This window comes from Formica exsecta, unplaced genomic scaffold, assembly GCF_003651465.1.
Source record: "Formica exsecta isolate Colony F162 unplaced genomic scaffold, ASM365146v1 scaffold253, whole genome shotgun sequence".
NCBI classification, from domain to species: Eukaryota; Metazoa; Arthropoda; class Insecta; order Hymenoptera; family Formicidae; genus Formica; species Formica exsecta.
The window spans coordinates 74,760-86,902 of NW_021849803.1; positions in this window are offsets into that span (position 1 = coordinate 74,760).

Here is a 12,143-nt window from a genome sequence, read left to right on the forward strand (position 1 = left end):
CCGTTGATCCTTTTGATATTAATGGATTGAAGATATCTTCGCATTTTGTCAAATAAAACGCATTTTTATTTACGTTAGTAAAAGAAGTGTATAATACCGTTAATAATTTATTTCCGTTATTATAAATATTTAAGAAAGTGCACACAGAGTATCAGAAGAATAGAAAACAAGATATAAGACTTATTTGAAGAAAAAATAAAATTTCTTTATTTAAGTAAAAGCTAGAGAGAAAAATAGGAAACCAATAGGGTATTATTTTAATATCGCCATTTTTTATGTGCCGCACCAAATTTAATATTTGGATTTAAAAACCGTTTTATTTTCAGTACAAACGGCGTGCAAATAGTTGCACCACACGGATGAGCATAAACTCGAACGAAACTTCGAAGAAACTACCATTTGCGGGTGTGAGAGAGAAATCTCTCTACCCGATTTACAATGGCTTACTAAATATTTTACAAACTAACAATTTGTCTGTCGATTGTGCGTTTGGCGACCTTATATTCGCGTATTCCCAAGTTTTGTACAAAAAGTTCAACAATGTTGTGCTACATTACGGGAGTGTACTTTTTCAAAATATACATCTATTTACTTGAAACGAGAATTTACCACAGAAATTTGTTTTAAAAGTAAAATTCATTTGTATTTTTCTGTGTTTGATCAAGCATTCGCGCTTGCTTGCTTATTATATAACTATAAAAAAAATTATAATTTTATTATTATTATATTTATTATTACGTATTATTAAAAATTATATGCAACCAAAAACCCAAACCCAAAGTTAGTGTAAAAAATTATAACTACAAAAATAAGATTTTCCATATATTATTATCACGATTTAACGATATAATTAAAAAAAATTAAAGATTTATTAAAATATTTAACAAGTTAAAGCAGTTTTAGAATACAGTTTTAGTAAAAAGACATTTATTTAGTGAATAATAGAAATATTTAATTTGTAGTAAAGATCTCGATATTTAAAAAAACCTTTGATTTTTATTGCTTGATTTTGATCGCGCATTTTTGCCGAACAAATGCCGGCAATTAGAGAAGCAGCGGAACAATGGCGACAGCCGCACGATGCCGAAGCGATGCCAGGTGTGTCTGCATTCTTCCGCGTTTGATTAATCGACATGTATTTAGCCGGTGAATATTTATCATCTCTCATCCTTTCCCGTCAACGATTTGCATTGTCCTCGAGTGCACTCGACGTCACCATGCGATGCGCACATTCGTGCGTAATCCACTGTCGGCTGTATTAAGCAGCGTCGCTCTTTAACGGACGGACTTTATACATGTATGTACTTTACGAAGATGGTTACATAGAGAGAGTGTCTTATATAAAATAGTGACAGAGCGCATTATGATACAACACGTTTTATGAAATAAAATCTTTGTTAACTTTTGCTATTTAGAAGATGTGTTTTATCATGTGTGATATTATTATGCAGATGTTATGTGAAAACATATCGTGCCTAATTATTAGGTGTGTATTTATTAAGGTTTACCTAAACATTGTAATAATAATGCTAAGAGAAAATTATATTTTTTGTTGTGTTGTAAAACACAATTTTTTTGTGTGTAAAACATAATAATTTAAATGGATAAAGAAAAGTATATTAACTTATAATAAGTTATAATAACTTTCTTATGAACAAAAAATAAATTTTATAATACATAAATCATAAATCAAAAATCGCTTTTTCTCATTGCCACATTGCGTAGCTATTGTGATATTAATATATGACGAAGATAACATCAGAAAGTAAGTACGATCGATGGCTAGTAAAAAATTAATCTAATTAGCGTATGCACCCTACACACGCGAGCAAATAAAACAATAATTAAATGTAGTAAATAAATAACGATAATTAAATGTAGTAAATAAAGAGTTATAGATTTTCCACATATATACGTATCTATTGAAAAATTCTTGGAAAAAATCTTGCATGCTTTTCTCTTTAATCTTCACAAAAATTAATAACAAATGAAGAAAATATCGCACAGATTTTTTTGCAACGTATCCTAATATAAATCAGTATTTTTATAATGATAAAAAACTGTCTCTTTTAATTAATAATTTATATTATTATTATCAAAGTTTCTTTTCTGTTTTTTCCTATCTATATTTTATTATATAATTTTCTTTAATTATTTTATAAATAAAATAGAAATATATATGTGCAGAGATATCTCTTATATAAGCTTTTATAAGCCAATACAAAAGCAAAATTAATAAAATTATAAAATAATTTTATTACAATTGGCATCAAAAGACGTGAATTTATTCTAGTTGCATGTTACAGTGAAATATGCGGCCTCCTCGAAAATTTGCACGCATGAAGGTAATCGTGGATATTTTGTGCATACGTTTTTTCAAGCATATTGAATTTTCCACAGAATTTTGTATCGCAATGTGCACCTAGATTCTGTCCCATGTGATGACATATGGATATCTTTGACAAAGAGAACAGATCTCTTTTTAAAAGAAACGTAATAATTATTTTATTTGGATACGATTATATTTAATTTCAAAAAATCTCTGAAAAATAATTATGTACTTCCATTCATATCTTAAAATATGTTTCTAGAACTCTTTTTTAGAAAAGATTAAAGTAATTGTTGTATGCCATAATAATCATTTAGACAATGATATAATATACATTTTATTCTAATTAATATATTTAACAAGTCAATCTTTGAGCCCTCTACTTAATTTTCTCGTCTGTTTGGATCGGGATAAAATATTTCTGAAACGCTCATGCTTGTGCTTCCAAACTGTTTATTTAATAACTCACAATTGCTTTACATATACAGCTTTGAAGTGAATGCGCCCCATTTGATTGTGGGCGCGTTGATTAATTCTCGACTCGTAATTTACAGCGATGATGTAAATGCGAGGGATCTTAATGTATTACTTAAATATTAACGTATCTGAGTACGGGTTTATATATAAACAGCTATACAACTTATGACTAGTTTATATCGGTCCTTTACACGGCTGAATTGGAGCAACGTGCCAGGTCTCTAACGCTTCATTGATATTTCATGTATGTTATTTCCATACATATATATAAACGCTATAATATCAAAATTAAACAAACATTGGTCATAAATTATTTTTCATCGTGCATAATAAATATTTCATATCTCTGATTACATCCTTGCTTTATCATGGATGATTGATCACAACAAAGTTAAACATAATACATTTAATATAATTTGTAATTTCAATATGTATTAATATAATTAATAATTTCTCTTCTCATATTTTCTTTCAATACAAATAATTACATATATAATAATAGTTCGACTAATATAACATATGATAAAATATTATTTATATATAAATAACAGGGGTCAATGATATTCAAAATATTTCCTATTATCTTTTTAATCCTAGAGAGCACAATAGGCTTTCCGTCTCTTGTTGCAAAACTTTGAGTAATAATAATTTTTAAAAAATTTTAATGGCTATAATTATTTGTCCAAAGTATACTCTATACGATGCTTTCCTAATTTCCAATGCTTTAAGCACAATTTTACAAAAGAAGAAAATATTTTCACAAATAAATAATATTGTTATATTGTTCCTATTATTTGCCTTTACACACATATACATATCCTTATAATTTTCGGTCGGAAAGGAATAATTATTATTATATTAGATATATTAAATATATTATATATTTTGGGTAAACTGGCAATATTTCCCACGTATTGAAAAGTTAAAATTAGGGCCATTACGCGCGTTAAATTGTGTTTCCGATTATATACGTCACGCAGTTCGAATTAGATGAATCCTAGAACGGAGCAGAACGATTATGAGTTATAAAGCCGCAAAGACGCATACGAGAATAGATACTCGACGACGGATTTCCATTGCGATTTCATTTTAATTCCGTCGTAAAGTTCGCGCGACGCGGACACGGTCTCTATTATTACGCGGATCATCTTGTTTACGAGGTTTGCCCCTTCCGGATGTTATATAACTCTCGTTGATAGGTCCGATGCATCCGTTCGCAATGGCAGTCCCATGTGACGCTCGTACATACGTATACGGAAACTTTGCCGACGTCGACTTTCGCGTCAACGTAATTGAGAACTTAAAATTTCAGTGCCCGACGAGCGACGGATGAAACGAAACAAGACTGAGTCAAAATGCATTTTGCAGATTCGCCCGTGTTCTATTCACAGAAATGTTTCTCTCATCCGTTGACGTTTGTTATACGTTGGTTCAAAAAGAACCTATAATCAAAATGTTCCTCGTTTGATTTTTAATTAATTTAACACACACACAATTCTAACGACACTTTAATCTTATTTTACTTCTAAATTTAATTAAAAATCTAATTTAAAACAAAAATATATTGATTATATAATTTATATTTGCGCTGAGAGAGATATTAATAAATTGCCTTATAAAAATTTTATTTATTTAATTTCTTTTATTCTTTTTAAAATAAAACTAAAGATCTTTTTTTTTTGCACATCTCATAATCACCTACAACGTTTTACACGTAAATTTTGTAATAAACGTTTCAATCGACTTCTTCTCGATTGATGGCATTTCAAATTGCTACCGTGGAGAACTTGCTTGTACGATCAAAATTCGCCTCGCGAAAGGTATTCGAGAAAAATGTGAGCGACAAAGGGAGATCGTGTGCAGGTCAACGAAACCGCGGAAAGAATGTGCGATTGCAGCTGCTCAAAAAGTGACCCGGATCGGCCAGTCCGTTACGTTGGCGCAAGCTCGAGGATCGTCGGATAGCATCGTCCAAACTTTGTCAGCCGGTCGAATTTTTTACACACTACGGAAATAGAACGTGCGGGAAAAACTGGGCATACAGTCACCGGAATTGTAGGATTTATCACGAGCTCGACTGCGCACATGCGTAGTCCGTTGTCGAGAGCTCTGCAAACTGAGAATTTTCGCGATTGAGCTGTCCGCTACGCTTTGAGAGTTTTCTACAGCAATTTCTATAAAAGACTTTTACGCTATTTTTTTCTCTTTCTATTTTCTTTTTTCTTTTATAACGAGTTTCGAAAACTGAATGATCAACATGCATATTTATACTGTAGCTCGACAGCTGTTACTTCCAGATAGAACGTTCCGTAAAGCCGTTTCCATTGATATTAAACATTGCATAGTACAAAACGCGACAAAAGATCGCAAGTTCAATGAAACGCGAAATTTATCTCTCAAGCAATAAAAATTATTATTAATAAATCTAAAAATTGTATTCCCTCTTTTAATATTAATATGATTTTAGTTATTTTTTATCGTGCTTGATATATCTGATTACAATTGTTTTATTAGAGACTATTTGGTTAACGAATTAATGAATTAATTAATTTATAACTCGCCATCAAGATAAAATTTCAAGATTACTGCTAAGCAATTAAGATTGATCACACTCGGACTATCCCGTTTTTTTATAATATTTATGTTGCCCAAGTTTAATGTTGACTTAACGTTTAATTTATTAATTGAGAATTAATGTTCAGAATAATGGATCGTTGAAAATGACGTTGCGTCGGCATAATTTTGTCAGTGCAAAACGCATATCTTGATCCAAGTTGCGGTTGCGATTGCTCCAAATTTCGAAATAAGTACTAATATCGTTCAACCTATATACACCAATATATACGACGAACTTTTTTTATCGCAATTTGCGCAGAGAAGTGAACAGATTGAAGAAGATAAAAGGAAAAAAAAAGAAAGACAGCGGTAATCAATCGGGAAATTCGTTTCACTGTAACCGACCAACTGCGAAATAACTGAAATTTCCTTCATCCAAATTGGCTCACGGCTTCTATTCTTTTTTCTCTTTCAGCCTTTTTTCTTTTTATCTTCGTAGTTACGTTTTAAGCGGATATCGCAATATGATATGCGACTGATTTAAGTACAAAGTAAACCCGTCAATGTGATATTGTAAATATGAGTGAAATTCTTCAGCTGTACAAACTCTTCAAATTAAAATATTACATTTTTCACTGACGATAGAAATGTTTGATTTAACTTTTCGATGAGAAATATTCTGTAGAGCTCTTAAACCCTAAGCTTTAAGTTAGGCTTTGTGACGAATAATTCAAATTTTTGTGGAGATTTTTATAATGAATCGTCAAATAATACAAATGCATCAAGATTGTAATCTAAATGACAATCTATATTTTGTTACATAAAATCGATGCGTGCTGTAAATGTTGTAATGTATATATTATGCAATTTCTAACTTAATTTGACATAAAATAAATGTTTTATTTTCGCTATTCAGAGATATCATAATTTTTCAATAGTAATCTTTTTTATTTGTTTGTTAACTCGGCACTTCTTTCAACAGGATATTAAATATTTCCCGGTTAAATGATCGCGATATTCTGTAAAGAATCATTCTCAAATATTTTCAGTCTATCGTATAATGCGAATTTTCCAAGATATTTGAATGCCATATAACATACGAATATCCCTTTTGATATCTCAAGACGTCCAAGGCAAGCTTATTCGTTCGATTCTTTTGAAGTATATAGACATATAGACATATCGCATACATGTGCTCACACGGAAAATTCGCTCTACATGTACGTATAACTGTCGTATGACAGTGTTAGGCACGATTGGTACGTTCGACTGATAACGTGGCAGTGTGAAACGGCGGTTGATAAGGATGATATAGGGCTCGGAACGATACCGGTGATAAGAGAGGATCGGTTGTGACTCGTATCAGGATTTCTCGTTGCAAAACGATTAATCCTTACAACGACACCCTATAAGGTAATCCTATCGAATAATTAGATCTTAGGAAATATGATAAGATCGGCATTACATATTGAGCTGGCGGCTCGTCTATGATTAATGAAGTTATTTACATGGTTCATACGTGTCCAAGCGCTTCGCCCCTCTTTCGAGATATCAATACAGACTGTATAATAAATGCATCAAAGAGAAAAAAATTGCTTGTAAATGTCATTTTTACTGCAATAATAAAAAACCAAATATTATTCTTAAAGAAGGAATTTAAAAAATTAAATATTAAAATATAATATTTATTAATATAGTTTCTCTGTTCCTTGTATGGTTTAAAACATTATATAAAGCATTAGAATATTATAATATTTTGGCTGGTACAGCCTAGTTTTTGTGTCTGTATTTTTTACTTTAATATATTGTTTATTAAAATAATAAATTGCAAAATAACATATATATTCTTTCTTTAAAATATAATAAACTAATAATATTCTTATTAAAAATTTACATTCTTGTAGAAATTTTTTAAGTTTATAGCCAATAATTTTTGAAATATCTTTAACTATTTTCGAACAAATTATGTATCAAGAACTTTGATTTTGTTAAAATTTAGTTCCACATAATAAAACTTAATATAACAACAACAAGCTATTAATTGCAATTAATTTATACTTTAATATTCTCTCTCTTCCTTCCTTTCTTTATCGAGAGAAACAATATTCTCTAGTGGCAGTAATAAGTTTGACGGAAATTCTCTCCGCGCAATAATCTTAGAATCGATGAAAAGTTATATCTGAACCATCGTTACGATATTTATTCTTGATTATTGTGATAGATAAGTCTAATTAATCTACTGACCAACAAGAGCTGAGAATAACAAACGAAAGAAGTACCGATCGTGCCTAATAATCACAGGATATCTGCAAGACATTAGTTAAACGCCTTTGTTCTCTCCTCGCACGTTGCTCATAATCTTTTCTTGCGTATCAGGAAAAATGTACGAATTACAATGACTCTCGCGACGGCCATGTTTTCGCCACCTTCGTAAATTTCCGAGATTTTATTAGTTTGTCTACCGCCTCGGCAAAATATTAATAAGATAACAAGAAGAAATGCCATATTTACATATAAAAATATATCTTATCATGATTGAGTCTATGTATATTTCATATATGTATATAATAATGTATTACGAATATAGATAAAACTTCTCTTAACGTACGCCGCGATTCGTTTGATACGTTTCCACACATCACAAGTTTCTTGGTATAATCTGATGTACAATAATTTCGATAGGTAATGCGGTAGCACAGAAGTAGAATGGTCCAATTTGGAGAATGATCCGATATTATTCGATCCCCTTTGGTTTTATTTTACAAAAATTGCAGTCTTGATTAAATAACCATCGTGACACATATTATATCCATGATATCTTTACAATCTTTATCAGGGAAACTTGAAGGCAAATTGCAAAGCAGCCTAGTTTTTGTGTCTGTATTTTTTACTTTAATATATTGTTTATTAAAATAATAAATTGCAAAATAACATATATATTCTTTCTTTAAAATATAATAAACTAATAATATTCTTATTAAAAATTTACATTCTTGTAGAAATTTTTTAAGTTTATAGCCAATAATTTTTGAAATATCTTTAACTATTTTCGAACAAATTATGTATCAAGAACTTTGATTTTGTTAAAATTTAGTTCCACATAATAAAACTTAATATAACAACAACAAGCTATTAATTGCAATTAATTTATACTTTAATATTCTCTCTCTTCCTTCCTTTCTTTATCGAGAGAAACAATATTCTCTAGTGGCAGTAATAAGTTTGACGGAAATTCTCTCCGCGCAATAATCTTAGAATCGATGAAAAGTTATATCTGAACCATCGTTACGATATTTATTCTTGATTATTGTGATAGATAAGTCTAATTAATCTACTGACCAACAAGAGCTGAGAATAACAAACGAAAGAAGTACCGATCGTGCCTAATAATCACAGGATATCTGCAAGACATTAGTTAAACGCCTTTGTTCTCTCCTCGCACGTTGCTCATAATCTTTTCTTGCGTATCAGGAAAAATGTACGAATTACAATGACTCTCGCGACGGCCATGTTTTCGCCACCTTCGTAAATTTCCGAGATTTTATTAGTTTGTCTACCGCCTCGGCAAAATATTAATAAGATAACAAGAAGAAATGCCATATTTACATATAAAAATATATCTTATCATGATTGAGTCTATGTATATTTCATATATGTATATAATAATGTATTACGAATATAGATAAAACTTCTCTTAACGTACGCCGCGATTCGTTTGATACGTTTCCACACATCACAAGTTTCTTGGTATAATCTGATGTACAATAATTTCGATAGGTAATGCGGTAGCACAGAAGTAGAATGGTCCAATTTGGAGAATGATCCGATATTATTCGATCCCCTTTGGTTTTATTTTACAAAAATTGCAGTCTTGATTAAATAACCATCGTGACACATATTATATCCATGATATCTTTACAATCTTTATCAGGGAAACTTGAAGGCAAATTGCAAAGATTAGATTGTTTTTGCATGTCTCATAGAGTATGTATTTAACGCTCTTCATCGAAAACAAAGCATTTTTAATTATAAAACTTATATAGTTATATAAAGTACACAGAAAATCTTAAGCAATAAAAACATAAAATTTTTTTACTATTATTTTTTATAAGAAAGAAATTTTATAATTGTATAATAAAAATTTTGTAATTGCTAAGAGTCAATTATTTTAAAAATTAATTACAAATAAATTAGAGTTCACTCTATCCATTACATCGATTAAGATTTAAGCGATTTAAGAATCATAGATCCTTAAATTATAATCTCGATGAAAAATTTCAAAAAGAATTAATCTAGATTCATAGATTAATTTATATCGCGGGTCAGAGCATTGCCGCTATATAAAGCAAATCGATTATTGGTTTTATCATTCTCCGATAAAGGCGTTCTTACTAAACAACATAAAATGCATTTTACAATAGAAAAAAATGTATTTTAAATGCAATTAGATATTTCGTGAGAGGCTACAGGCCAAACCACTTGTGCGAAAAATTGCACGCCTTTCTGTTAACTAGGTCGAGCCTTCGGTTGCTTTTAGCAAGCAAGTAACGAATCCTTGTGGCACTTACGTCAATACGTACCGCGAATATCGGATAGTCTGCTTTGAATAGTAAAGAAATACACGCCATTGCCGTAAAATAACTAATAGAAAGAAAAGAAAAGAGGACGGGTACTTCCTCGGCAAAAAGAAACATCCTCCTCGGCCATATCCAAATTGGACCCATCCTCTTTCATATTCTGTACATGGTGTCCTGAACGCGCTGCATGCGAGAGTACTTTTCTTTTCAGTATACTGTGAAAGTATCATGTGAATCTATACTTGTTACGCAGTACATGCACTCCTCCAAAAACGACTCCGTTAACAAAATATTTATTTCTCCACTTTTAGTGAACCTTTCCATAAAACAATTTCCGTTTCTACATCATTTATTATTATAAAATAGCTCTAACTAAAGAAATTTTAAAATAAAAATTTAACTTGATATATCTCTGTTTGCGATACATTTTTCACTGAAAAAATATAGATTTAGACTTAATATTAAATGCAAAGATATGCACTAAATGCAAAAATGCACAGATTACGTGCAACAGTCGCGAGTCTATATGCATCGGAGATTATCAAAGTTATGATAGCCATTGAGTATATTTTTATAAACATGCTGCACTTTTTTTTTAAGTTAAACAAATATCACCGTGATAATTAACGCGTTTCCAGCAGCCGATTTACCATCTAATCTAAAAACAAAGATCAATCACCAGCGAGCAGTAAAACGACCGTACTTATATTGTCAAAGTAATGAATGTAAATATCGCTGGATACTGTATAAGGTAGAATTTTTAATTTTTTAATTTTTAATTTAAATTAATAGCAATTGTTATATATTTTATTGAAAATAGTGAGTTTGTTTTTTAAACAATTTGTTAAAAAATAGTGAAATGATATAGGATTATCTAACATAATATGTATCTCAATATTGACTCAAATATATCAAAATTATAAATTAACATATTATATTTTTCTCGCTCAATTAAACGATTTATCTTCTTTAACATAATCTTCGCGCAGATTGCACTCCCCTCTCACGTCGTGATTGCGGAGATTGAATCTCAGATATCACCGTGTATACTTTCAGAACACCCTGTACAGCTACATCTGTCCGTATCTTTTCGGCATCGTTTCTCGGACTCGACCTACTGCTTGAAAGTTATAACAAGGTTCTGCAAGTTTATTCGGCCGAGCGCAAGATCCGCGTGCGGCATGTTCGTTAGTTTCGCTTACGTTCTTCTATGTGTATGCAACTCATCTGGCTTCTCTCTTCCATGCTTCTTTCTACCCTCTTTTGCTTCGTTTTGGCGTGGTGCGACGAATGGCGCACAAATAATTCACGGCACTATTTTGAGTGTAGAAGCACTTCTAAAAGGAGTTCCGCGGAATGAAATTGCGAGGTGGAGTAAGAGAGAGAGAATGAGAAAGGGAAAAAAGGATGGTACAGGAAAACGTCTTTTCGTCGTTTTGCATCTACGACGCGTTTGAAGGTCTTTCTCAATTATTCAACGACGCGTGATGATTACTATGCCTGAGTAAACCGATAGATGCGTCGCTGTGTTTACTTCCGATATTTGAGACGCGACGTAAAGTTCTCTATTTTTCAAAAAGCAATCATGCGAGCCATAATGATCAAAGGATTATGTGAACATTAAATAATTAATCCTCTTTGTATGTATCACATAAATTTTTTTATAGTTGAAGTATTTTTCTTTAGGGGTTAAAGCGCACTGGGAACTTAATTAAAAATGAAAAAGCATCATAAAATAAAAAATAAAATTAGCATAAGAAAAATGAATATCGCTAATATGCAAAAGTTATTATCTGAAATATGAAAGTATCGATAGATTTTTACATTTCTCTCTTTCCTTGCATTTGAAATTTATCTTCTATTAAAAAGAAAACATGAATAGCTTTGTGTAAAAGAAAAGTTTTAATTAGATATATTAAATTTTATCTGAAATTTTTTTTTCGGAAAGCTGTTGATGTAAAATGACTATTTCATATGTGTGTTACGACTAATCATAATAATTGAAGAGAGGTACTTCATTTCTTGTACACAAAATTTGAAAAAACAACATATAAGGAATAATTAATATAGAAATTTCTATGTGTATTATTTTTTTCTTTTTAAATTTTCATGTATATCAGAATATATTTAAATTTCCTTGCTTTGTTTTTGAAAATTAAAAAGCAAGCTGATGATAACTTTATCGTTTTAAGTGAGTTGGGCGA